General features: G+C 44.5%; 1 long non-coding RNA gene across 1 annotated transcript in view; it reads right to left on the bottom strand.

Annotated features, from left to right (window-relative positions):
- Positions 1-4,927: 4,927 nt before the first annotated feature.
- Positions 4,928-23,231, bottom strand: part of LOC147584539 (uncharacterized) — a 42,067-nt gene continuing 23,763 nt past the window's right edge. The window contains exons 2-3 of the long non-coding RNA XR_015250752.1: positions 12,419-12,661; positions 4,928-6,522 (exon numbers count right to left, since the gene is read on the bottom strand). This is a non-coding gene — a long non-coding RNA (uncharacterized LOC147584539). The remainder of the gene's footprint in view (positions 6,523-12,418; positions 12,662-23,231) is intronic.

Genomic DNA, 23,231 nt, shown 5'->3' with positions numbered 1-23,231 from the left:
CCCAGAAGCGAGAGAGCGGGATCCAAGAATCAGTGCATTCGTAATTTTTGAGGGACGCGACCCCACCGTCTTCCACACAGGTGGCCAGTTTGCTCCTCGCGAGCGTTGGAGCAGAGTGCCTGCTTGGCAGGGGAAACGTTTGAAGATGGATGGTTCTGTGGGTCAGGGGTAGCCCTGCAGACACCACGTGAGAGAGAGGCAGAAGGCAGCGGGTGGTTTCATGCTGTCCGGAGCGGTATCCAGAAGAACCCCGGTACGAGTCTGAGAGATGCCAAATCCACTTGAGTTACTCTGGGTTTTAGAAAGTGCTCTAGAGCATGATCGCCCTCTGGGAGGCCTCTTGCAGAACAGAAATCCAACAAAGACCACAAACCCTTGGATAAAAGAACTAAAAAAATGATTTGATGCCCCCCCCACCCCACCCCCCACCCCCCGCCCCCCGCCCCCCGTCCAGACAAGACCGGTTTTTGAGCTTATGAGACTTTCCGTGTCTGGGGCTGAAACCCTGGTGAACAGCTGGAGGGCAGTGGGGCCACAGTGTGCACAGTGCACACCTGGGGATCAGGATTCGTGTGTTCTAATCCTACCTCTGCCCTTCAGTGTCCCCTGCCTTTCTGTGACTTAACTAGCTCTCCGAGCTTCGGGTCCCTCACCTGAGCAATAGATTCCATGCTCTGCGTCTAGGGAATCAGATAATGTGGATCCACATCTCCCGGAAAACTGGAAAGCGCTCTTCAAATGTTGGAGTTAGTGCTACTGAAGGGCAATGTCCAATCAGAATGCTGAGAACTTTGCATCGGGCCAGGAAAAGGAATGAGAAACCCAGTCACATGGGTCCCTTGGGGGGCAACCTGGGTCGTCTGGAGAATACACGTGCCAGCCTGTTGCACGCGTTGCAGACGAGTGCTCCAATTCTGACCTCTCTGACTCCTTCGCCAACTCGTGGCCCTTGACAAGTTTATCACGGTCAAGAGAAGGACGTTCTATCTCTTCGGTGTCAGAGGTTTCCCTCTCCGCTACAGTAAGCGCAGAAGCCAAACCCAGCCCCCTCCACCGAAGGAACAGCCAACAGCTCTGAGCGCAGAGTCCTTCCGGATCGGATCGGATCGGAGAGGCAGTGGGGAAAATCTACCCATGAATATTCATTTGCTACTCATTTAGGAGCGTTCTGTGTGAAGACCCTTTGAAAGCTGCTGGGAATTGGCATAAAAGGGTTTGATTAATTCCTGAGTCAGCTGGCGCCTACCCCAGAACACACGCAATGGTTGTCATCGAGAGCTGGTTTACTAAAGAAAAAGTCTCTGCAGATGTGTGGGCTTTGCAACGCTACAGCTGCCCACTCTCCAGCAAGAATAAAACAGACTCTGGGGCTGGGCTGGGCCCTCGAGAACGAAGGCACAGAACCAAACACCAAATGCAACTTCAGCTCCCTCCGGGAACATCCTGCAGGCTTGCGTCCGAGATGTCACGTCTGAGCAGGGAGGCTCTCTCCTCTGAGATGTCACGTCTGAGCAGGGAGACTCTCTCCTCTCCGCTTCATCGGCGGTGCTGTCCCCGACAGCATCAAGGAAGTGCTGGTAGGCACCTCCCAGGAGGGAATTCATTACACAGCTTGCCACCCAGCCATGTCTCCCTGCCGTGGTGGTCTGCTTTTAGAAAGGAGTTTCTTGGGGCGCCTGGGTGGCTCAGTCGGTTGAGCGTCCGACTTCAGTTCAGGTCATGATCTCACCGTTCGTGGGTTCAAGCCCCGTGCCGGGCTCGGTGCTGACAGTGTAGATAGAGCCTGCTTTGGATCCTCTGTCCCTCTCTCTCTCTCTGCCCCTCCCCCACTGGTTCTCTCCCCCACCTTGAAGTAAATTAACATTTAAAAAAATGCATTTCTACTTTCTTAAAGACTCGACTATTTAATTTTATTTTCTATAAAGCTTATTTATTTGAGAGAGAGTGAGCAGCAGAGGGGCAGAGAGAGGGAGAGAGAAAGAACCCCAAGCAGGTTCTGCCCTGTCAGTGCAGAGCCCAACACGGGGCTTGAAGGCACAGACATGAGATCATGGCCTGAGCCAAAGTCGAACACTTAACTGACTGAGCCACCCAGGCGCCCCGAACTTTTTCATTATTATTATATTTGTCATGCTCATCTGTGATCAGTGAGTATGGTTCGCTGAAAGCTCAGATGACAGTCAGCAGTTTTTAGCAATACGTTTTTTTTCTTTAATGAAGGCATGTACGTCCAGGTTTTTTAGACATAATGCTATCACTCAATAGACTACAGGATAGTATAAACATAACTTTTATATGCACTGGGAAACCAAAAAATTCATTTTGACTCTCTTTATTGAGATGTTTGCTTTACTGAGGCGGTCTGGAACCCAACCCACAGCGTCCCTGAGGCACGCCTATAATGATGCCAATGGTGTAGTAACAATACCACTAAAAATGATAACAGCGTTGACTGAGTACTGTACTTCAGCTTCCGTGTTTTCCTCAGTCATTTAACTACCCCAACAACCCTTGGAAGGAAGGTATAATTTTTATCGCCAATTTAGTGATGAGGCTCAGAGAGGCTAATTAATTTGCCTGCGGCCGCATAGCTAGTGTATGATGAAGTGATCAGTAAATCTTCAAAAAGTTCCTGGCTTTGTGAAGAGAGAAACCCCTTTTAAAAATCTATTTTTCTGGGGCGCCTGGGTGGCGCAGTCGGTTAAGCGTCCGACTTCAGCCAGGTCACGATCTCGCGCTCCGTGAGTTCGAGCCCCGCGTCAGGCTCTGGGCTGATGGCTCGGAGCCTGGAGCCTGTTTCCGATTCTGTGTCTCCCTCTCTCTCTGCCCCTCCCCCGTTCATGCTCTGTCTCTGTCTGTCCCATAAATAAATAAAAACGTTGAAAAAAAAATTAAAAAAAAAAAATCTATTTTTCTGAAGCGCCTGGGTCAGGCGCTTGGTCAGTTAAACAACAGACTCTTGACTTTGGCTCAGGTCATGATCTCATGGATCGCCAGTTTCGAACCCTGCGTCAGGCTCTGCACTGACACTGCAGAGCTTGCTTGGGATTCTCTCTCTCCTTCTCTCTCTGCCCCTCCCCCTTTTTCTGTCTCTCAAAATAAATAAATAAACATTCTTTAAAAATCTGTTTTTCTGAATCATCCTGTGCCATGCACACGAACTGTGTTTAGCTAGAACTCCACATGGGTTGTCTGGGGAACCTCTGAATTCCTGTGGAAGAGATGCAAACTAAAACCAGAAAACATGACGGAGGGTGTCCCACCCAACTCACACAGACTGTCAGAGGTCCAACACGAGGCCACAAACCCTGACAACCTGCTACCCAGATACATCATTACCTGTTGCCCTTATTCATGGTTTCAGAACACTTTCATGTTTATACCACATGGCAAACCCCTCAAGAAAAAGGGGGGTGGGATAAACTTACGTAGCTGACACTGTTAAAACCTCACCGACAATCATTTACCTGGCTGCCCCTTTTTAACAGGAACAGACCCCAAGTTTTGTTCACTCTCCCCAAAGGATTCCATGCACTTCAGGGATCGGTTAAAGCCTCCGGGGATTGGTTTAGGATGGACAAATGAACCAATGCTGGCCAATGAGACACAGAGGAAGGCTTTCAGAAGACTTCTGGAAATGTTTTCTTCAGCTCTTAAAATGATGCGTGAGAGAGCAAGAGTACTTTTTTTCCTGCCTCTGCACATTGTTGACTATATGTGAAGGCTGGAGCTGTGGCAGCCATATTGGCACCACGGGAACCAGACAAACCGGCATGCTGTAGATGGAAAGAATCTGAGTCTTTGCTGATACTGTTGAGTAGCTCAATTAACCGATCCTGCAGATGTCTTTCTGCCGGATTTCGTAACAGATGAGATCCTGAGTCCCTTTATTGTTCAAGCTTTGATACATTCTGCCATGAGTATTTGTACATGAAATGCCACTGTGCTCGTTGCTGGCAATGTTCTCCAGATATGGAGGGAAGGGTGATGAGTACATTTTGCTACCATGCCACTGTCCATAGTCCACCCATGGTCTCCCCTTTCCCCTGGCTCTCCCTGCTGACTCCCTTTCTCTGGTTCCCGGTCCAGCCCTCAGACCCCGAGCACAAAGCGCAGACATCTGATCACCTGAGCCTGACTCCTCTCCAATGTCAAGTTGTGGGTTTCCTCAGAGCCTCAGATGACCTGTCCCTCGCTCTCTGGGTCAGTCAGTGGACACAGAGGTGGGGTGGCACTGGTGGCCGTGCTGAAAAAACTGTATGAATTTGAACCCAGCGCTGAGTAGGGAAAAGCTCAACGGTGAGGAATTCTCGAGGAAAAAGAAATCAGAGGCTATCAGTGTCTGTGCCAACAAACCCTGCTTGAGATGCAGGGACAGCAGCGTAAGGAATGTGAAGAGGCAGGACACACGCAATCATAAAATTCATTTGTTTTGTAGAAGGTACTATTTCCTGAGCGCTTACCGCATGAGGGGCAGCGCGCTACGTGATTTGGAGATGACGTCTCCTTTGCTCCTTATGACATCCTGTGATGTAGATATTTCAGTGTGTCTACTTCAGAGAGGAAAATCAAGATTATCTAAGTCTCCCAGCTCTGTGCTGCTGGTTAGTGGCAGAGCCAGGATTTAATCCAACTTCAGCTGACTCAAGAGCCCATGCACCACAAACTACCACAATGGATAGCTTCATTCATTCCTTTGTTCATTTACCAGTTTGGGGTTTTTTTTTTAATTTTAGGGAGAGAGAGAGTGAATGAGCAAGCAGAGGAGAGAAGCAGAGAGAGAGACAGAGGGAGAGAGAGAATCCCAAGCAGGCTCTGCACTGTCAGCACAGAGCCCAATGCGGGGCTTGAACCCGTGGCCCTGAGATCATGACCTGAGTTGAAGCCAAGAGTTGGAAGCTCAAACGACTGAGCCACCCAGGCGCCCCTTCATTTACTGTTTCAATAAGAACTTACCAAGCACCAACACTGAGCCAGCCAGGACTTGTGTTCGACAGTGAAGATATAAAAGACAAGTAAGACAGAGTCTCTGTCCTTATGGAGCTAAGGGGCCAGCAGTGACATGGCTGGGCCAACATCTCCATTTGTACCACAGAAAGACCCCCAGGCCTCATGGAGCACAAAAGGGGCAGAGACGCCATAGAAGGAGTCCTGGACGAGAGGAGATCTCCTTAGTTTTTTGGTTTCTTTTTAGAATCATTCAACATTCTCACAATGTTGAGAATGTTATACATTCTCAAAATACAAATCAAGACCACAATGAGATCCCACCTCACACCTGTCAGAATGGCTCACATTAACAACTCAGGCAACAACAGGTGTTGGCGAGGATGCGGAGAAAGAGGAACCCTTCTGCACGGCCGGCGGGAATGCAAGCTGGTGCAGCCGCTCTGGAAAACAGGATGGCGGTTCCTCAAAAAACTAAAAATAGAACTACCCTACGACCCAGCAATTGCACTACTAGGAATCTATCCAAAGGATACAAACATGCTGATGCGAAGGGGCACATGCACCCCAATGTTTATAGCAGCACTATCGATAATCGCGGAACTATGGAAAGAGCCCAAATGTCCATTGACTGATGGACGGATAAAGAAGATGTGGTATATATACACAATGGAATACTACCCGGCGATCAAAAAGAATGAAATCTTGCCATTTGCGACAACATGGATGGAGATCTCAGTTTTAAACAATAGTTGAGAGTAGCTAAGGGGTTGTGGGGGGAGCCACGTTGCAGAGGGGACAGAACAGCAAAGGCTCTGCTGGTCCCTCTCTCTCTCCATGAGGTCTCAGGTCCCCTTCCTGTGATTTCTCCAGCACAGTACTCAGACTTCTTACGTGGGGTCTGGCTCTCCCTAGAGCAAGTGCCCCCAGGCAAGGGCCTTCAAAGACAGTTTCAAACAGACACGTCATTACGTTTGCCATATTCTCTTGGGTAAAGCAGTCACAGAGCCTGTCCAGATTCAACAGGAGGGGCCATACCCCCACGTCTCAATGGGAAAAGTATCAAAGAAATTGTGGCCAGCTGTAATCGACCTCGGCGGCTGCAGGAACTAAACATGCTAATACACATGAAACACTTAGAGCACTGCCAGCACGAAGCAAGCACTAGACCCACGTCTGTTGTTGTTGTTGCCACCACGTTATCACCAGTGGTGCATTCAAGATCCACAAGGTCAGGGAAGCAGGACCTTTCACCCTTGACTGCCCACCTCCCTCCACGACCTTTCCAGATAAAGGGGTGGTCCCCATTACAAAGAGGAAGATGTAACACTCACCTGCTACCTCAACCTGGCACAACAACTCTGGCCAAGACCAGCCCGCAGCCTGATGGGGCTCCTGAAGGAGATGTGCAGGTAAGGGAAAGGCTGTGCCCTTGTCTGGCACCTGCATCCAACACCACCTGCTTCATCCGTCTGCAGCCCTGACTCACAGGACAGAGGCTTGTGTGGAACACATCCAGCTGTGATGGCCTCCTTTGTAGAACGCTCTGCTCCAAGGTTTCCGGGTAAATAAAGCCTACAAGGAAAAAGAAAGATTGGGGTGCCTGGTGGCTCAGTCGGCTGAGTGTCTAGCTTCAGCTCAGGTCATGATCTCACAGTTCATGAGTTCAAGACCCGCATTGGGCTCTGTGCTGTCAGCACAGAAACCGCTTCAGTTTCTCCTTTCCTCTCTCTCTCTCTGCCCCTTCCCCCCCCTCTCTCTCTCTCTCTCTCTCTCTCTGTCTCAAAAATAAACAAACAGTTGGGGTGCCTGGGTGGTTCAGTCGGTTCAGCCTCCAACTTCGGCCCAGGTCATGATCTCACAATTCGTGAGTTTGAGCCCCGCGTTGGACACTGTGCTGACAGCTCAGAGGCTGGAGCCTGCTTCAGAATCTGTGTCTCCCTCTCTCTCTGCTCCTCCCCTGTTCTCTCTCTCTCTCTCTCTCTCTGTCTCAAAAACGAATGAATATTAAAAATTGTTTTAAATAAATAAAAATAAAGGGTTAAAATAAAAGAAGGAAGATTGTACTTTCCAGCTGTGCCTCTTGTCCTTTCTGGTAAATATTTCCTATCCCTTCCTTCCCTCCCATCAAGATGAATGTATGCAGAGTCACATACGCTTGCATTTACCCACTCACACATTGAACAAACACTTACTAAGCACCTACAGTGTATACAGAGCTGAACAAGACACACAAATCTTTCCGATATAAAGCTAATATTTTAATGGAGGGAGCCAGATAATAAACAAGTATGTAAGGAGGTAAACATGTGAAATATGTGATCACTGCTCTAAGTCAAAGCAGGTCACCTGATAAAGGGAACTAACTGCAGAAGCCTCTTTCACTCCGGTAGTTTTGGAAGGGTTCTTTAAGGTTACTGGAGTTTGGATCTAAGAAATGAGAATGTGCTAGCCTCTTGAAAACCTCGGGAAGGGGCGCCTGGGTGGTTCGGTTGGTTAAGAGGGTGACTCCTGATTTCGGCTCAGGTCATGATGTCATGGTCATGAGTTCAAGCCCCACATTGGGCTCTGCACTCACAGCACAGAGCCTGCTTCAGATCCTCTGTCTCCCTCTCTCGCTGCCCCTCCCTGGTCACCCTCTCTCTCTCTCAAAAATAAATAAACATTAAAAAAATATTTTTTTTTGAAACCTTGGGAGGAGAATTCTAAGCAACATGGACACCAAAGGCGAAGATACTGAGGTGAGAAAGGGTTTAATGTGTCTCAGGTCCAGGGCTGAGGGTAGAAAGGAAAATGGTTTGGGAGAAGGCTCAAGTGTAGACAGGAGTAGGTCCTGCGGGACAAGCTAGCCCAGAAACCCAACTTAAACAGGGAATGTGTTGGCTCAGCTGAGAAGTTGAGGCATGGCATGGGACTGACTTGGCTCAACAGAGTCAATGGGACTTGCCCACTTGACGTGATAAGTTAGATGGGTTCCCAGAGGTCCAAGTGTTCACCATCTTTGCAGCCAGCATTCCCCACCGTTCCTGCAAAAGACCTGGGCTTCAGTATTCCTGGATCAACTCAGGAGACGGACTCATCTCTGAGCCAGTCATTGTGACATAGGGAAAGAATATGCTGACTGTCCATGCTGGGGTTGCATGCCGACTCCCGGACACAGCGGGTGGAGGGAAGTCAGCCTGCCCAGAGCACCTGCGGTAAGAATCAGGGAGAGAAGAATTCCCCAAAGGAAAATGGAGAAGCAGCTCTCAGAAGAAGGTGCACGGATAGTGAACAGGCATAGGGTGGTGGTGGAGGGGAGGGGGAAGTTTCCACAAAGCAGGACCATGTAGACCATGGCAAGGAGCTGGGTAAGAAGCTAAGTACACTAGGAAGCCATGAGAGGGTTTTAAGCAAAGGAGTGGGAGGCAATCTGCTGGCATTTGATAACATTTCAAAAAGATTATTTTGGCCACTAGGTAGAGACAGGGTTACAAGAATCTAAGCCTGGAAGCATTGAGATCAGGGGACTATTACAGAATGACAGGCTGAAGAGGTAGGTGCCTTGAACGTGGGTATATGGGTGACAGCACGGAGTCAGAGAAACGTGAACAGAGCTGAGACACTCTTGTGGGGAAAGCTGATGTCTATAATCGATGGAGGAGAGTCAGCGGAGTAAGTAAAAGAAGTCAAGCGTGAATCCCAGGGTTCTGGCTTTGTCACCTGGGTGAATCATGAGGCCATTTGCCAAGAGGGGAAAGACATGGGATGTGGGAGGGCAGGGACAAGTCAGGAAAGTGAAAGAGGCCATTTGCCAAGAGGGGAAAGACATGGGATGTGGGAGGGCAGGGACAAGTTAGGAAAGTGAAAACCAGGAGGTCCATTGTGGGTGTGTTCCGTGTGAAATTCTGGTGGGATTATCAAGGGGAGACATTGACAAGGTCATTGGATGAGCGGGTCTGGAATATAGGAGAAAGGTCTGTGCTTGAGTTATATAAATCCAGGAACCATCAGCACACAGATAGTATTTAAATGTGCAGGACTAAATGAGATCACTTGGGAGCACATACAGTTGACCTTGAACAACATGGGTTCGAACTGCTAAGTTGCTTATTGTTGGATTTTGGGGGGTGGGGAGGTAAATGCAGCACAGTACTGTGAATGCATTTTCTCTTCCTTATGATTTTCGTTAAATTTTTTTTAATGTTTTATTTGTTTTTGAGAGAGATACAGAGCATGAGTAGGGTAGAGGCAGAGACTGCTGGAATCAGGTTCCAGGCTCTGAGCTGTCAGCACAGAGCCCAATGCTGGGTTTGAACTCACAAACTGTGAGATCATGACCTGAGCCAAAGTCAGACACTTAACCGACTGAACCTCCAGGCACCCCCGCCATTATGATTTTCTTAATAACATTTTCTTTTCTCTAGCTTACTTTATTGTGGGAATACAGTATAGAATACATAGGACATACAAAATGTGTTAATTGACTGTTTGCGTTATTGGTAAGGCTTCTGGGCAACAGTAGGCTATTTGTAGTTAAGTAGTGGGGAGTCAAAAGTTATCCATGAATTTTTAACTGCATGCTTGGGGGGGGGGGACTTGGTACCCTTAATCCCTGCATTGTTCAAGGTCCAGGTGTAGACAGAGAAAAGGAGGAGGCTTTCATACTAATTTCCCAACAAAACTGCCACTCTGTTCAAACTGGTTTACTTAGGTTCTAGGCAAATATAGGCTCTTCCACCCCTGGATATGTGTGTGCGTGTGTGTGCCCGTGTGTGTGCGCATGCACGTGTGTGCACCATTCCTTCTATCTGCAATGCTTCTGCTCACCCCTGAAGACTCATTCTTTAAAAATCAGCTTCAACATCACCTCCCCAGGAACATTTGCCTTATTAGCTCCACTGCAAATGCCAGCCCCTTGCATCCTATGATTTTCATTATCTGTTTACCATACATTTGGCATTTACAAAACATTGTCTTATGTTCTGTGTGTATATTACATTTCCCCTAAAGAGATGATAAGCCCTTAGAAGGCAGCCTTCAAGCCTTTGGACTCCCAACACGGGGCAAGTTGCCCCAAAAAAGAGTTAAAACAAAGATCTGTCGATCGATGCCAACATCCGCTCATACTTTCTTTTGGTGTCTTTGTTCCAGTGGCTGGGAATTCATGTCAAACTCCTACGCGTGGTGAGACAGGGGCTCAGCAAGGGTGTCCCAATCAACCCCCTGAGAACGAGGGAGGCAGCAATTGTTCACTGCTTTAAAATACTTGTGGCAAATAAAGGGAATATGACTCAATCCATATTGAAAAGAACCAGATGAAAGTAGTTCCCCACAGAGGAAAACCAAAGAATTAAAATGAAAGCCTATGAACCACTTCAACTATTTCTGCATCTATCCCCAAATAATATTCCACCCAAGTGGAACACATCTCAGTGTGTTTGCACCCGTTTAACACTCCCTCCTCCTTTCCCAGCCCGGGTTCCACAACTCCCAGCTTAGCGTCATCCCAAAATGTTTGCAGGTGGTTGGACTGGATTCCCAAGCTCCAGATGGCTCAGTCAGCACTGGAGAATCTGGAGAGCCCCGCATTCTCGTGCTTTTCTGGTTGCACCACAAAAGACCTTCCCATCCAGCCTCCTCCCCAAACGACCCCTCAGTTTTCCACGTGTGCTTGACTTAACCTGAGTCCCAACGGTCTCCGGCTCTTCCCGAGGCCCTCCATCTGCCCTCTCCTTGCTCTTCTGCCCACAACAGGGTTCTCCAATGAGGCAAATCACCCCTCCAACCCCACGAACACCCTCGGGTCTGTGAACTCCAATGGCCGTGACAATATTGAAGAGAAACTGAGCAGGTGTGATGCCGGTTTCCAAAGTTGACCTGCTGCCGATTGAGTCATATCTGCCTGTCTTCCGGAGGTTGTATTACGTTCCCCTTCTGACTCATGTCACTTCAAAACTTGTATAACTTGAATCTGCCAGGTGAACATGACCCTTCATTTTTTGCCTCTGGGTCTTCCAGCAGCAGCCGGCTCCCGGGGCTCAACCTACAGACACCATGCAGTGAACCCATCTGAGAACAGAATCCCTGGACCGACCATTTAAAGACTGCTGCATGGGGGCACCTGGGTGGCTCAGTTGGTTAAGCATTTAACTTCAGCTCAGGCCATGGTCTCGAGGCTCTTGAGTTCAAGCCCCATGTGGGGCTCTGTGCTGACAGCACAGAGCCTGCTTCAGAGCCTCAATCCCTCTGTCTTTGCCTCTCTCGTTCTCTCTCTCAAATATAAACTTTAAAAAATTAATGGGGCACCTGGGTGAGTGTCCGACTTTGACTCAGGTCATGGGGGGCACCGGGGTCTTGCATTCGCAGGTTCGAGCGCCTGTATCAGGCTCCGTGCTGACAGCTCAGAGCCTGGAGCCTGCTTCTGATTCTGTGTCTCCCTCTCTCTCTCTGCCCCTCCCCTGCTCATGCTCTGTCTCTGTCTCTCAAAAAATAAAATAAAATGTTAAAAAAAAAGTTTAAAAATTAAAAAAAAAAATTGCTGCATGATCTGCTAGTTAGACGGAGCCTGCTTTCTTACTTGAAAAATTAGGCTTAAGAACACTTTGAAGTATTGTCATGATGATAACATGAGATAACATGAGGGAAGGGTCTGGAATCAAACCTGGCATCGAAGTAGGGGCTCAGCAAACATGAAGTTGAATCTGCCATTTGTATAGGACCCAAAACTGGGCAAATATTGACAATTTCATATGACTCAACCTGCCACGAGCCTTCTAGTCAAGCACTGAGGACATTAGTATTCAACTGGCTGGAGTGTTAGGACCAGAGGAGATGGGATTTTAGGGATGGAACCTCAGAGATGACTTTCAAAGATTCATTTAAATCATCAATGATTTATTTAAATCCTCAAAGAATCAAGGAATGCCAGAATCCAGCAAGAGGCTTTAAAATGCTGGGAGATTTTCTGGACTCTGAGCTACTTAAGCAAAACTCATTTAAAGAGCTAGGATAACAATGTGGTTAGGAGCCTAGATTCTGGGGACAGATTTCCCGAGCTCAAATCCCAGCTCTGCTACTCATCAGCTTTTTGACCTGGAGCAAGTTTGTTGGCTAATTGGAGTCTCAATGTTTTCCTCCAGGACTCAGGATTGTACTGGGTTGCTATGGAGACTAAGTAAGTTAATATATGTGAAGTTCTTAGAACACTGAAGTGTTAACTGTCATTAACTTGATTTAGGTGGTATGTAGGGGCGCCTGGGTGGCTCCATCTCTTAAGCATCTGACTTCAGCTCAGGTCATGATCTCACAGCTCATGAGTTTGAGCCCCACATCGGGCTCTGTGCTGATGGCTCAGAGCCTGGAGCCTGCTTCGAATTCTGTGACCCTGTCTCTCTCTCTGTCCCTACTCTGCTCGTGCTCTGTTTCTCTCCCTCTCTCTCTAAAAAATAAACATTAAAAAAAATTTTTTAAATAGGTGGTATGTACTGACCAGAGACCCAAGATTGGAAATTCGAATTCCAGCAATGAGAAACCAGCCTCCTTCCTCTTCTAGCGCCGTTCCAGGACAGCAGCTGAGACACCCCTTGGGAAGTTCAAAGATGGTGGATGTCACCACCCAGGAGAGCTTAGGGAGGGTCCTCCCAGCCAGCGGCATTGCATCCAGTCCTTCCAGGTGCTTCGAGAGAAGGGCCGAGAACTTTAGTCACCCAAAGCAGAAGTGACTCAGGCGCACCTGCAGAATCCAATGGAGGAGAAGTGACGAGGGATGAAAAGGAAGGGAGATAGAACAGCCACACACCACGAAGAAGCGGACACAGCTCATGCTAGAGGGGAATGAAAGCATTAGTTGAATTCACGGTTTACTTAGAAAGTCAGATTCGGACAAAGACATCATAAGGAAAATGATAACGATGTCCTACAGGTTTTCCCATAACTACTTTCATGTGTATTACCTGATGACATCCATCCAAAACAAAAACAAAAACAAAAATAAAAAAACCAAAAAGTAAAACCCTATGAGGCAGGTAGGCAAAGCTAGCATTGTATTTGAAGATGAGCAATTAGGGGCGCTGAGTGGCTCAGTCTGTTGTTCAGCATCCAACTTTTGGTTTCAGCTCAGGTTGTGATTTCACAGTTTGGGAGTTCGAGCCCCACATGGGGCTCTGCACTGACAGCACACAGCCTGCTTGGGATTCTCTCTCTCCCTCTCTCTCTCTCTCTCTGCCCTTCCCTGCTCATGCTTTCTCTCTCTCTCTCTCTCTCAAAATAAATGACCATTAAAAAAAAAATTTAAAGATGAGCAACGGAAGGATCCGGGAGCTTCAATGACTTATCCAAGCCTACTTGCCCAGTAGGTGATGGAGCTGGAATTTGAGCCCCTTAAAGTCAGAGCCACATTTATCTTTGTCTCCCTAGCGCCAGCCACTAAGGTCAAGTTTACTGAGTGAATGGGCTCAAATGGGCTGGAACACAGACTCACGATCTCAGGCTGGTCCTGGATCTCAGGCAACGACTCAGATGCTCATGCTTTGCAGATTCCCAAACCCACAGCTGGACAGTCACTCAGAGGCAGTGAAGGGGTGGGGGGTGGGTAAAGGGACAGGGTTTCAACAGTTTGTGCCAGAACAGATTAGGTATCTCGTACAATAATCAGCATGCATATGTCCCTTTTCCATAGCCCTAATGACAAGCGAGACTATCCAGCCACAGCTCTCAGGCTGCCATTTATAACCCAGTTGCTCATGAGGGATAAAGCCTACCTTATAAGGTGGTTTTGAGGTCCTTCCTCTTCGTGTGTGTGTGTGTGTGTGTGTGTGTGTGTGTGTGTGTGTGTGTTTGTAGATACATACAGGTACTTATCAGGTACACCATTGATTTGCCCCACATCTTATTAGAGACAGATCTGGACAGAGTACTTAAAGACCTCAAGAGAAAGGGGCACCTGGGTGGCCTGGTTGTTGAAGTGTCTGACTTCAGCTCCAGTCATGATCTCATGGCTGGTGAGTTCAAGCTCTGCATCACACCCTGTGCTGATAGTGCGGAGCCTGCCTGGGACTCTCTCTCTCTCCCTCTCTCTCTCTCTCATTCTCTCTCAAAAAAATAAATAAATAAACTTAAAAAAAAATCTCAGGGCGCCTGGGTGGCTCAGTCAGTTGAACGTCTGACTTCAGCTCAGGTCATGATCTCGCGGTCCGTGAGTTCGAGCCCCATGTGGGCTCTGTGCTGACAACTCGGAGCCTGGAGCCTGCTTCAGATTCTTTGTCTCCCTCTCTCTCTGCCCCTCTCCCACTCACACTCTGTCTCTCTCTCTCTCAAAAATAAACATTAAAAAAATTTTTTTTTTATAAAAGGATATTCTTTCTCCATTCCAAAGCAGTGGAGATTTCACTGCTAAGTGTCCAAGCCCCTCTTCTGTTCCAAAGAGTTTGGGGGGATTTTGAGCCATTGGAAGGATGAGAGGAGGAGGCGTTTCTCCAAATGGAGTATGTTTGATGAAGCACCAGGGAATCTGGAGGCATCGCCATTGCCTGCAAGATAGATGGCCCCTGTGCTATCTGCTGTTAACTAGTGGTCCCTCAGTGGTGGCACATACAGTGACAGACACAGGAATGCAATGCTGGCAAAACTTCCAAGAGCCTGAGTCCTGGTGACAGACGATGCTTGCTCCCAAGAGACAAACATTTGCAGATTTCATTCGCTGGCTCGCTAGTCAGTGATTCTAATCTGTCTACCACAACGGACAAAGCCCTCAGGGTATAAATTGATGTAGCTCATTGTTGCTCTCTTGAATCCTTTAGAATTTCCTCTTTATCTTTCTGAAATGTTGCCCACGTTGTGAAAGAGGGTATGTGTGTTAGTGTGTTCTTCTCATTCTGCAACTGTAGGAACTCATATTCTTTCGTTTCTTTTGACCTCTCCCCTTTACTCTCTCTGTTCTCTTTTTTGTGAAACTCTTACTAGAAGCTGTTGGGACTGCTGGATCTGCTTCGACATCTCTTTGCTGTTCCCTCCTATTTTTTCTCTTTGTCCTTTTGCGTTATGTAATGGGGTTGATTTTTCAGGTCAATCGGCAAGCTCACGAATTTGCTTTTCATGTGTGTCCCTTGTGCCCTTCGTCTGAGGAATACTAGTAGTGACAGACCTAACATGAAAAATGTACAATGTTGCGGAACGTCATAATGAACAAAATAAAATGGAGAGGGGGCGCCTGGGTGGCTCAGTCAGTTAAGTGTCCGACTTTAGCTCAGGTCATGATCTCACAGTTGGTGAGTTCGAGCCCCGCATCGAGCTCTCTGCTGTCAGCACAGAGCCCGCTTTGGGTAGTCTGTCTCCCTCTGTCTCTCTGCGCCTCCACTCTTTGCACTCTCTCAAAAATAAATAAACATTAAAATAAATAAAATAAAAATAAATGGAGAGATTTACCATGTTCTCAAATAGGAAGACGCAGTAACATAGAATTGTCCCTTCTTAACCTAGACATTCAAAAGTAATCCTGGTAAAACCGTAAGAACATTGTTTTTGATAGACAGGCCATCTAGAGTTGATTGGGATATGTGTGAAGTAGGAAGATTATTGTCTCCTCTCCTGCTGGAGACTCCACTACGTTGAGAGTAAGGCAACTAGGATGACAAAAGAAGGTAGAAACCTGTAAAGAGATGCAATTTTGGAAGACGGAACTGGATGGGGGAGAGGTGACTGATTATAGCATGCGAAGGAAGTAATGAGCCAAGTCACCTGGAGGGGAATGACCGCTAATAAGTGAGCCAAATCACCGCAAAGGAAAACCTGAGATGCTCAGCTTTGGAGACGGCAGGTTCATTGAAAGGCTGGGTTGAAGTGCGGAGCTAAAAATCGGCGTTGCTCGTAGCTTGTCAATGGGGTAGCCATATCCTTCCTCTACCTCAGGCAGTCAGGCTACTAATCTCCCAGACCAAGGATTGAAGAGTTCTTTTCTGTTTAATTTAATGGGCAAGGCTGAGACTCAGGCTTACGCAAATGGAGACAGCAGAGGGGAGGCACACGGAATTCTGCAAAAGAAATGGTTGAACTGCATGATTCCCTTTCCCCAAATTGCGCTCCATATGCTGACAGGTGCATAAAGAAGATCAGAAGATTCTCTCTCTCTCTCTCTCTCTTTGTACAAACTAAATGGCCCTAAGGATGAAGCTTCCATTTTTCTCTTTTCTTCCTCCCTCCCTCCCTCTTCCTTCCTTCCTTCCTTCCTTCCTTCCTTCCTTCCTTCCTTCCCTCCTTCCTTTTTCTTTCTTTCTCTTTCCTTTCTTTTCTTGCTTTCTTGCTTCTTATGAACACTCTGTTCAATCACCCCTAAATGTAGCCCAGAGGTCAACAAATCCTGTCCACACACTCAGGCCCTCCAAACAATATTTTAGAGGCTCACTCTTAGATAGAATCAGAGTGCCAACCCTCCCAAACTATTGATGAGAACCTCCAGCACGAGAGAGAAAGACCAATGCAAGAATAAAGAAAAAAAAAGAAGAAATCTCGAGAAAACAAACGGAAGGGGATATAAGATTTCCTTACAACACTAGGGAAATAAGTGAAGAAACTGTATCCTTATACCCAGAAATAGAGGTGATATAAAAGGATAAAATCAAAGAACAAGAAGTCAAATTTTCTGCTGGAAATAAAAACTTAATCAAAATCCAATATTCAATAGGAAGGTTGGAGGAAGAAGCTGAGGAAATCTCCCAAGAACTAGCACAAAAAGACATAGCACTAAAAATTAGGAAAGGAAAGAAAAGTAATGTAGAGGATGAATATAAGAGGACGCACTAGCCAAGCAAAATGATTTCTTAAGAAAGAGAAGGGAGAAAACAGAGAGGTGGGAAATACAGAAGTAACACAGCAATAAAATTTCTAGCACTGAAAACAATAAATCTCCAGGTTGCAAGTACCTCTTCTATGCCCAAGAAAATGGATGAAATAACCCATACCAAAGTACGTAAGTTGTGAGATGTCTGACTTCTGGGGGAAAAGAGAAGATCCTAATGGTTCCCCTGAGGAGAAAAAAAAAAAAAAAGCCATTTACAAGGAAAACAGACAGGAGGTAGAAATAGGATTATTCACAGCTACAATGAATGTTAGAGACCAATAAGGTGGTGCCTTCAAGTATTTAAAGGAAAATTAAGTTTTAGCCTAGATTTCAAATCCTGGCCAAATTGTAATTTCAGGGAGTGGATAAAATGGACATTTTCAGGAGGGTAAGAACTGTAAAATACTCCCCTTCTTCCTTATAAAAAGCAAGTAGAGAACTTTCCGCTCTCTGGATTGTAGGCTATAACAACCTTCTCGCTGAGGTCAACTAAAACAGCTGTAGGGAAGGGCGCCTGAGTGGCTCAGTTGGCTAAGCATCTGACTTCGGCTCAGGTCATGATCTCGCAGTTCACGAGTTCAAGTCCCGTGTCGGGCTCTGTGCTGATAGCTCGGAGCCTGGAGCCTGCTTCTGATTCTGTGCCTCCCTCTCTCTCTGCTCCTCCCCTGCGTGTGCTCTGTCCCTTTCTGTGTCTCAAAAATAATAAATAAATGATTTTTTTAAAAAAGGAAGTAACAAAATAAAACATTCCTGGGAGTGGAAGCAGCATGGATACTTCCGCGTGCGTGCACACACACACACACACATACACACACACACACAAAATCAAAAAACAAAACAAAACAAAAAAAACAGTTGTAGGGAAACAATATATCCAGATACAATTTTAATTATTTAAATATATTATATATGTATATATCTTTATAATTATCTTATAATTAGCATACTTTCATTTATAAATGTTAAATATATTATTTTTAAGATACTAGACTGAAATACATAATTAAACTATATTTTACAAATATGAATAACATATTTATATTTCAATTCTTCTTCAAAGCATCAAAAAGCTGGTAAGATAGTGATGGATTACTGTGGCCAAATTTTGGAGAATCTGAGAAGCAAGGTCTCACCGCTGTTTTTGCTCTGCTTAGGAAGAAAAGGCTGCAATAGGGAGCTGCGGTATCTGGCAACCTCACTGGACAAAAGAGATAAAAGGGACAGCCAAGTGGAGAGTCCGATAGACACACACATTAAGTTGAGGTCCTGAAGGGCTTTACTCTAGGAGCAGGACTTCCCAAATGTGCCTGCATAGTACGATCTCAGGAGGGCTTTTATTTTATTATTTTTTTTAATGTTTATTTGTTTATTTTTAAGAGAGAGCACAAGCAGGGAAGGGGCAGAGAGAGATTAGGAGAGAGAGAATCCCGAGCAATCTCTGTGCACCATCAGCACAGACCCCAACGTGGGGCTCAAACCCATGAACCGAGAGATCATAACCTGAGACCAGGTCGGATGCTTAACCGACTGAGCCACCCAGGAATCCCGTCAGGGGAGCTTTGAAAAATTCCAAAGTGCAGGCTGCACCAGAGACCAATGAAGTCACAGTCTCTGGGGGTGGGACACAGGCATCAGTAGATTTGGAAGCTCCCCCTGTGATTCCAGTGTGCTGATGACTTTGGGAACCTTCCAGTGTGTGGAAGTAACACCGTTCTCATGTGGGTGACTCTGAGAATCTCAAGTCTGGGATCTCAGTTCATGTGGTCCCAAAGGGTCAGAAGCAAATGAACGTTCTCTGTGGTGGTATATATTTTCATCCTAGGCCTCAGATTATTTCTCCAAAAAAAGAAAAATGCTTAAATGCAATGTCAAGTGCAAGTTCTCTATGAGTGAAAACCAGCAGCTGGGAATATTACCATTCAAACAAACCCAGAAAGACACCCTAACTTCAGAGAGTGAAAGTACTGGGCACAGACTCCAAAACCATGTTTCTTGTCTTAAAAGAGAAAAGGAAAAGCTTGAAACTTTCAGCTGGGATGTGGAAACCAAAAAAGTGACTTTGATTTGAAAAAGAAGCAAGTAGAAGTTCTACAACTGAAAAATATAAGACCCATAATTAAGAATTTAATGCAGAGTCTAACAGTCCAGCAGATACAGCCAAAGATTAGACTAGGAAACTGGAATATAAATCAGAAGAAGAGATCCAGAATGTGTTACAGAAAGGCCAAAAGGATGAGAAAGAAAACAGAAGAGAGGATAAAAAATATCAGGTAAGCTTTGGCAAACTTTTTCTTGAAAGGTCAGGTAGTAAATATTTTAGGCCAGGCAGGCAGGCTATACTGTGTCGGTTGCCACTGTAGCTTAAAAAAAAAAAAAAAAAAAAAGCCATAGACAATAGGTGAATAAATAAGCATGACTATATTCAAAACTTTGTTTACAAAAATAGACGGCTGACCCACAGGCCATGGTTTGTCATAGAAAAAGATCTAATATATATATGTTAGATCTTGGAGACATATGTTCTCCAATCAGACCACAGAGGACAGTAGAGAGGAATAGAGTAAAAACAATAATCTAAGAAAAAAGTTACTAATAATCTTTTAAGAATTGATGAAAGACAACGACTCACAAATTTGGGAACCCAATAAATCCTCAGGACAAGTATAAAGAAATCCACACTTTGGTTTGGAAGAAAAGCAAAAAGAAAGAGAAAAGCCATTTTCTTTTTAATTTTTAAAATGTTTATTTTTGAGAGAGAGAGTGAGGGAGAGAGCAGGGGAGGAGCCAAGAGAGACGGAGACAGAGAATTGAAAGCAGGCTCGGCACTGCTGGTGCAGAGCCCCAGGCAGGGCTTGAACTCACGAACCATGAGATCATGACCCAAGCCAAAGGTAGACACTTAACCCACTGAGCCACCCAGGTGCCCCAAGAAAGAGAAAATCTTAAAAGAAGCTAGAGAAAAAGTTGCTTTCAAAGGAGTGATAGAGTGACAGCTGACATCTCAATATTACAAAATAAAATAAAAAGCCAGAACACAAGGGAATGTTATCTTCAATGTATTGAAAGAAAATAACCACCCATCTAGAATTCTAAACTCAGCAAAATTATATGCTTCAAAAATGAAGGCAACATAAAGACATTACTGGATAAGTAAAAGCACAGAAATTTTGCCTTCTGTAGATCTCCACTAAAGTATATGATAGAGAATGCACTTCAGACACAAGAAAAATGATCACGGGCAGAAGGTATAGTTGAGGGGGGAAAAAGGAGAGCAAAGAAAATAGTAAATACATGAGTAAATCTAAATGAATATTGACCATGTAGAATAATAACTTTTATGCCTTAAGGTGTCTAAATATAAAGAAAATTGAAATACATAGCAATAAAAGCATGAAATTTGGGAATATGATAATAAATACTGAAGTTTTTGTGCTGTCTGGGAGGAAGGTAAAGGAATTAAGTAACATTTGATAAGTCAAGGATGCATACTGTAACTTCTAGAATAACCACCAAGAAAAAGGAGATGAAGTGTGCAACTTCCAAGCAGATAGGAAAGAAAATTTTCAAGCTAGTAAAATCAATGAAAACAAAAAGAAAGAGAAGAAAAAAAACATAGAATAGATGGTAAATAAAAACGTTAAGCATTAAATTCTCTACATTAAACACAATGTAGAGAATTAGATTAAATGTAGATAGACTAACTGGCCGGTTAAAACACTAAGATTGCCCATCTAGATCAAAAAATCAACCCCAAATATGTACTATTTAAAAGTTACCTATCTAGGGGTGCCTGGGTGGCTCAGTGAGTTGAGCATCCGACTCTTGATTTCGGCTCAGGTCATGAACCCAGAGTCATGGGATCAAGCCCTTCACTGTCAGTGAGGAGCCTGCTTGAGATTCTTTCTCCCTCTCCCTCTGCCCCTACCCCTCAAAATAAAATTAAATTAAAATAACATATCTAAAACATAAGAATACAGAAATGTTGACAGCAACTGGAAAACATGCTCCAACAAAACAAGGAAACAAATTTAAAAAGAGAAAGACTTGAGATGAAGAAAATAAGGAATTGGAGGAGGAAGACAAAAGTTTCTGGGAAGAAAGCTTCCAGGTAAAGGAAGAAGTGAAAAAAAACTATCTAATGCTTCTGAGCATGGGAGAAAATCTGCTGATAGGTATGTGGTCCTTCAATGGAATATTTGGAAAAAACTGAGATATGTTTATAAAAAAAAATCACACAAGCAAAAACAGGAGCAATTAATAACAAAAAAAAAAAAAAAACAAGAAAGGATTTTATTTATACTGAAAAGGAAATGTAGTCATAATATACTAATCAACTCCCATAATATACTAACATACATAATATACTAATCAATACTAATATACTAATCAAATACTCCAAGTATTTGTCCAATCTTAATGTAAACATGAATTATGTATTTAGCCAAAATTGTGATAAACTCTGTTGAAGAGGGAGTGGGGTACGATGTAAAACAGAGGAATATTTATGAATGGAAGTCAATAAATGATGTGAAAAAGTGATCAATCAAGCAATTAGCAGTATAATAACATTATTTAGAAATTTAAAGGTTAATGCCAGAAATACCAGCTAGAAGAGGTAAAAGTGATTACCTCTGAGGAGAGGAAATGAGGAAATGAAGAGTAGTAGGACAAGTGTTGTTTGTAATTATAAGCCTTCTCATTTATTTAGTTTTTAAAATATGTACACATCTTATTTTGTTAAAAATTTCAAAAGTTAAAAATAAAACCAGAAAAGAGAGGAGGCAATGCAGGGAAACTTTTTCTACCGGATATAAAAAATTAAAATGGAAATTAAAATTGTAAATCACTTTATGCAGGAATAGACAAATAGCTATCTGACTACCTCATAAATTATATAAGTTAAACAATGATTAAGTGGCACAGATATAAACAAATAGATCATTGAAACAGAATAAAAGTCCAGACAGATTCACATTCATACAGGAATTCAGTTCATGATAAAAGCAGCATTTTATTTTTTTTTAAGTTTATTTTTTTATTTTGAGAGAGAGAGAGAGAGAGAGAGAACATGAGCAGGGGAGGATCAGAGAGATAGGGAGAGAGAGAGAATCCCAAGCAGGGTCTGCGCTATCAGCCCCAAGCCTGACATGGGGATAGATCCCATGAACTGCAAGATCATGACCTGGGCTGAAATCAAGAGTCGGATGCTTAACTGACTGAGCCACCCAGGCACCCCCAAAAAGCAGCATTTTAAATCAGTAGGGGAGGATAGTTTTTGATGACTGGGTGAGACACCTGTCAATTCATTTAGAAGATCAACGTTGGAGCCCTGTCTCACACCATACACAGAACGAAATCTCACACAGATTAAAAGGCTAAATGCAAAAAACAAAATTACAAAAAAAGAATGAGGTACTATCTCATTCTGAGTTTGCAATAGGTCTATAAAAAATTTGAAAATATGAAAAAGGGAAATGGCAGTACAGTATAATAAGGATGATTCCATTTTTTTAGAAATATATGTGAGGGGCACCTGGGTGGCGCAGTCGGTTGAGCGTCCGACTTCAGCCAGGTCACGATCTCGCGGTGCGTGGGTTTGAGCCCCGCGTCGGGCTCTGGGCTGATGGCTCGGAGCCTGGAGCCTGTTTCCGATTCTGTGTCTCCCTCTCTCTCTGCCCCTCCCCCGTTCATGCTCTATCTCTCTCTGTCCCAAAAATAAATAAACGTTGAAAAAAAAAATAAAAAAAAAAAAAAAAGAAATATATGTGAGTGAGTTTCTGTGTGTGTTTGTGTGCACACTTGTGTGAGTGTGTATGTGAGTGTGTGTGCTTATGTGAGTGTGTATATGTGGGTGAGAGTATATGAGTGTTTGTATGAGTATACGAGTGAGTCAGTGTGTGTATGTGGTGGGTGTGAATGTGCATGTGTATGGTTGTGGGAGTGTGTATGTGGGTGAGTGAGAATATGAGTGAGTGTGTATGTATGAGTTTGTATGAGTATGTGAGTGATCATGTATAAGTGTGTGCGTGTGTGTGTGTTAATAACAGTGACTAGATTTTGGTGGTGGTGATAATGGGGGAGGTTATAATTCTCAAAAATGTGGCAAAGATGGGATGACTATTACTTTCATTTTCTCCTCTTACCATTTTTAAAATAAAAAATGTTAAAAGAAAAATTTTTAAGTATTTAAAAGTAAAGTTTTCATCTTAACCTTCAAATTTATCCACCTGTTACTTACCAGGCAATTTGTAAAAAACTGTGTTCACTCGGCCACAGCAACTGCTTACTCAACACATCTCCAGAGGCAAGGGAAACCAAAGCAAAAATGAACTACTGGGACCTCATCAAAATAAAAAGCTTCTGCACAGAGAAGGAAACAATCAGCAAAATGAAAAGGCAACTGACAGAATGGGAGAAGATATTTGCAAATGACATATCAGATAAAGGGTCAGTATCCAAAATCTATAAA

Source organism: Puma concolor, chromosome A1 (genome assembly GCF_028749965.1).
Source record: "Puma concolor isolate L17-30 chromosome A1, mPumCon1.1.hap2, whole genome shotgun sequence".
NCBI classification, from domain to species: Eukaryota; Metazoa; Chordata; class Mammalia; order Carnivora; family Felidae; genus Puma; species Puma concolor.
This window is presented reverse-complemented; position numbering and strand designations above follow the sequence as displayed.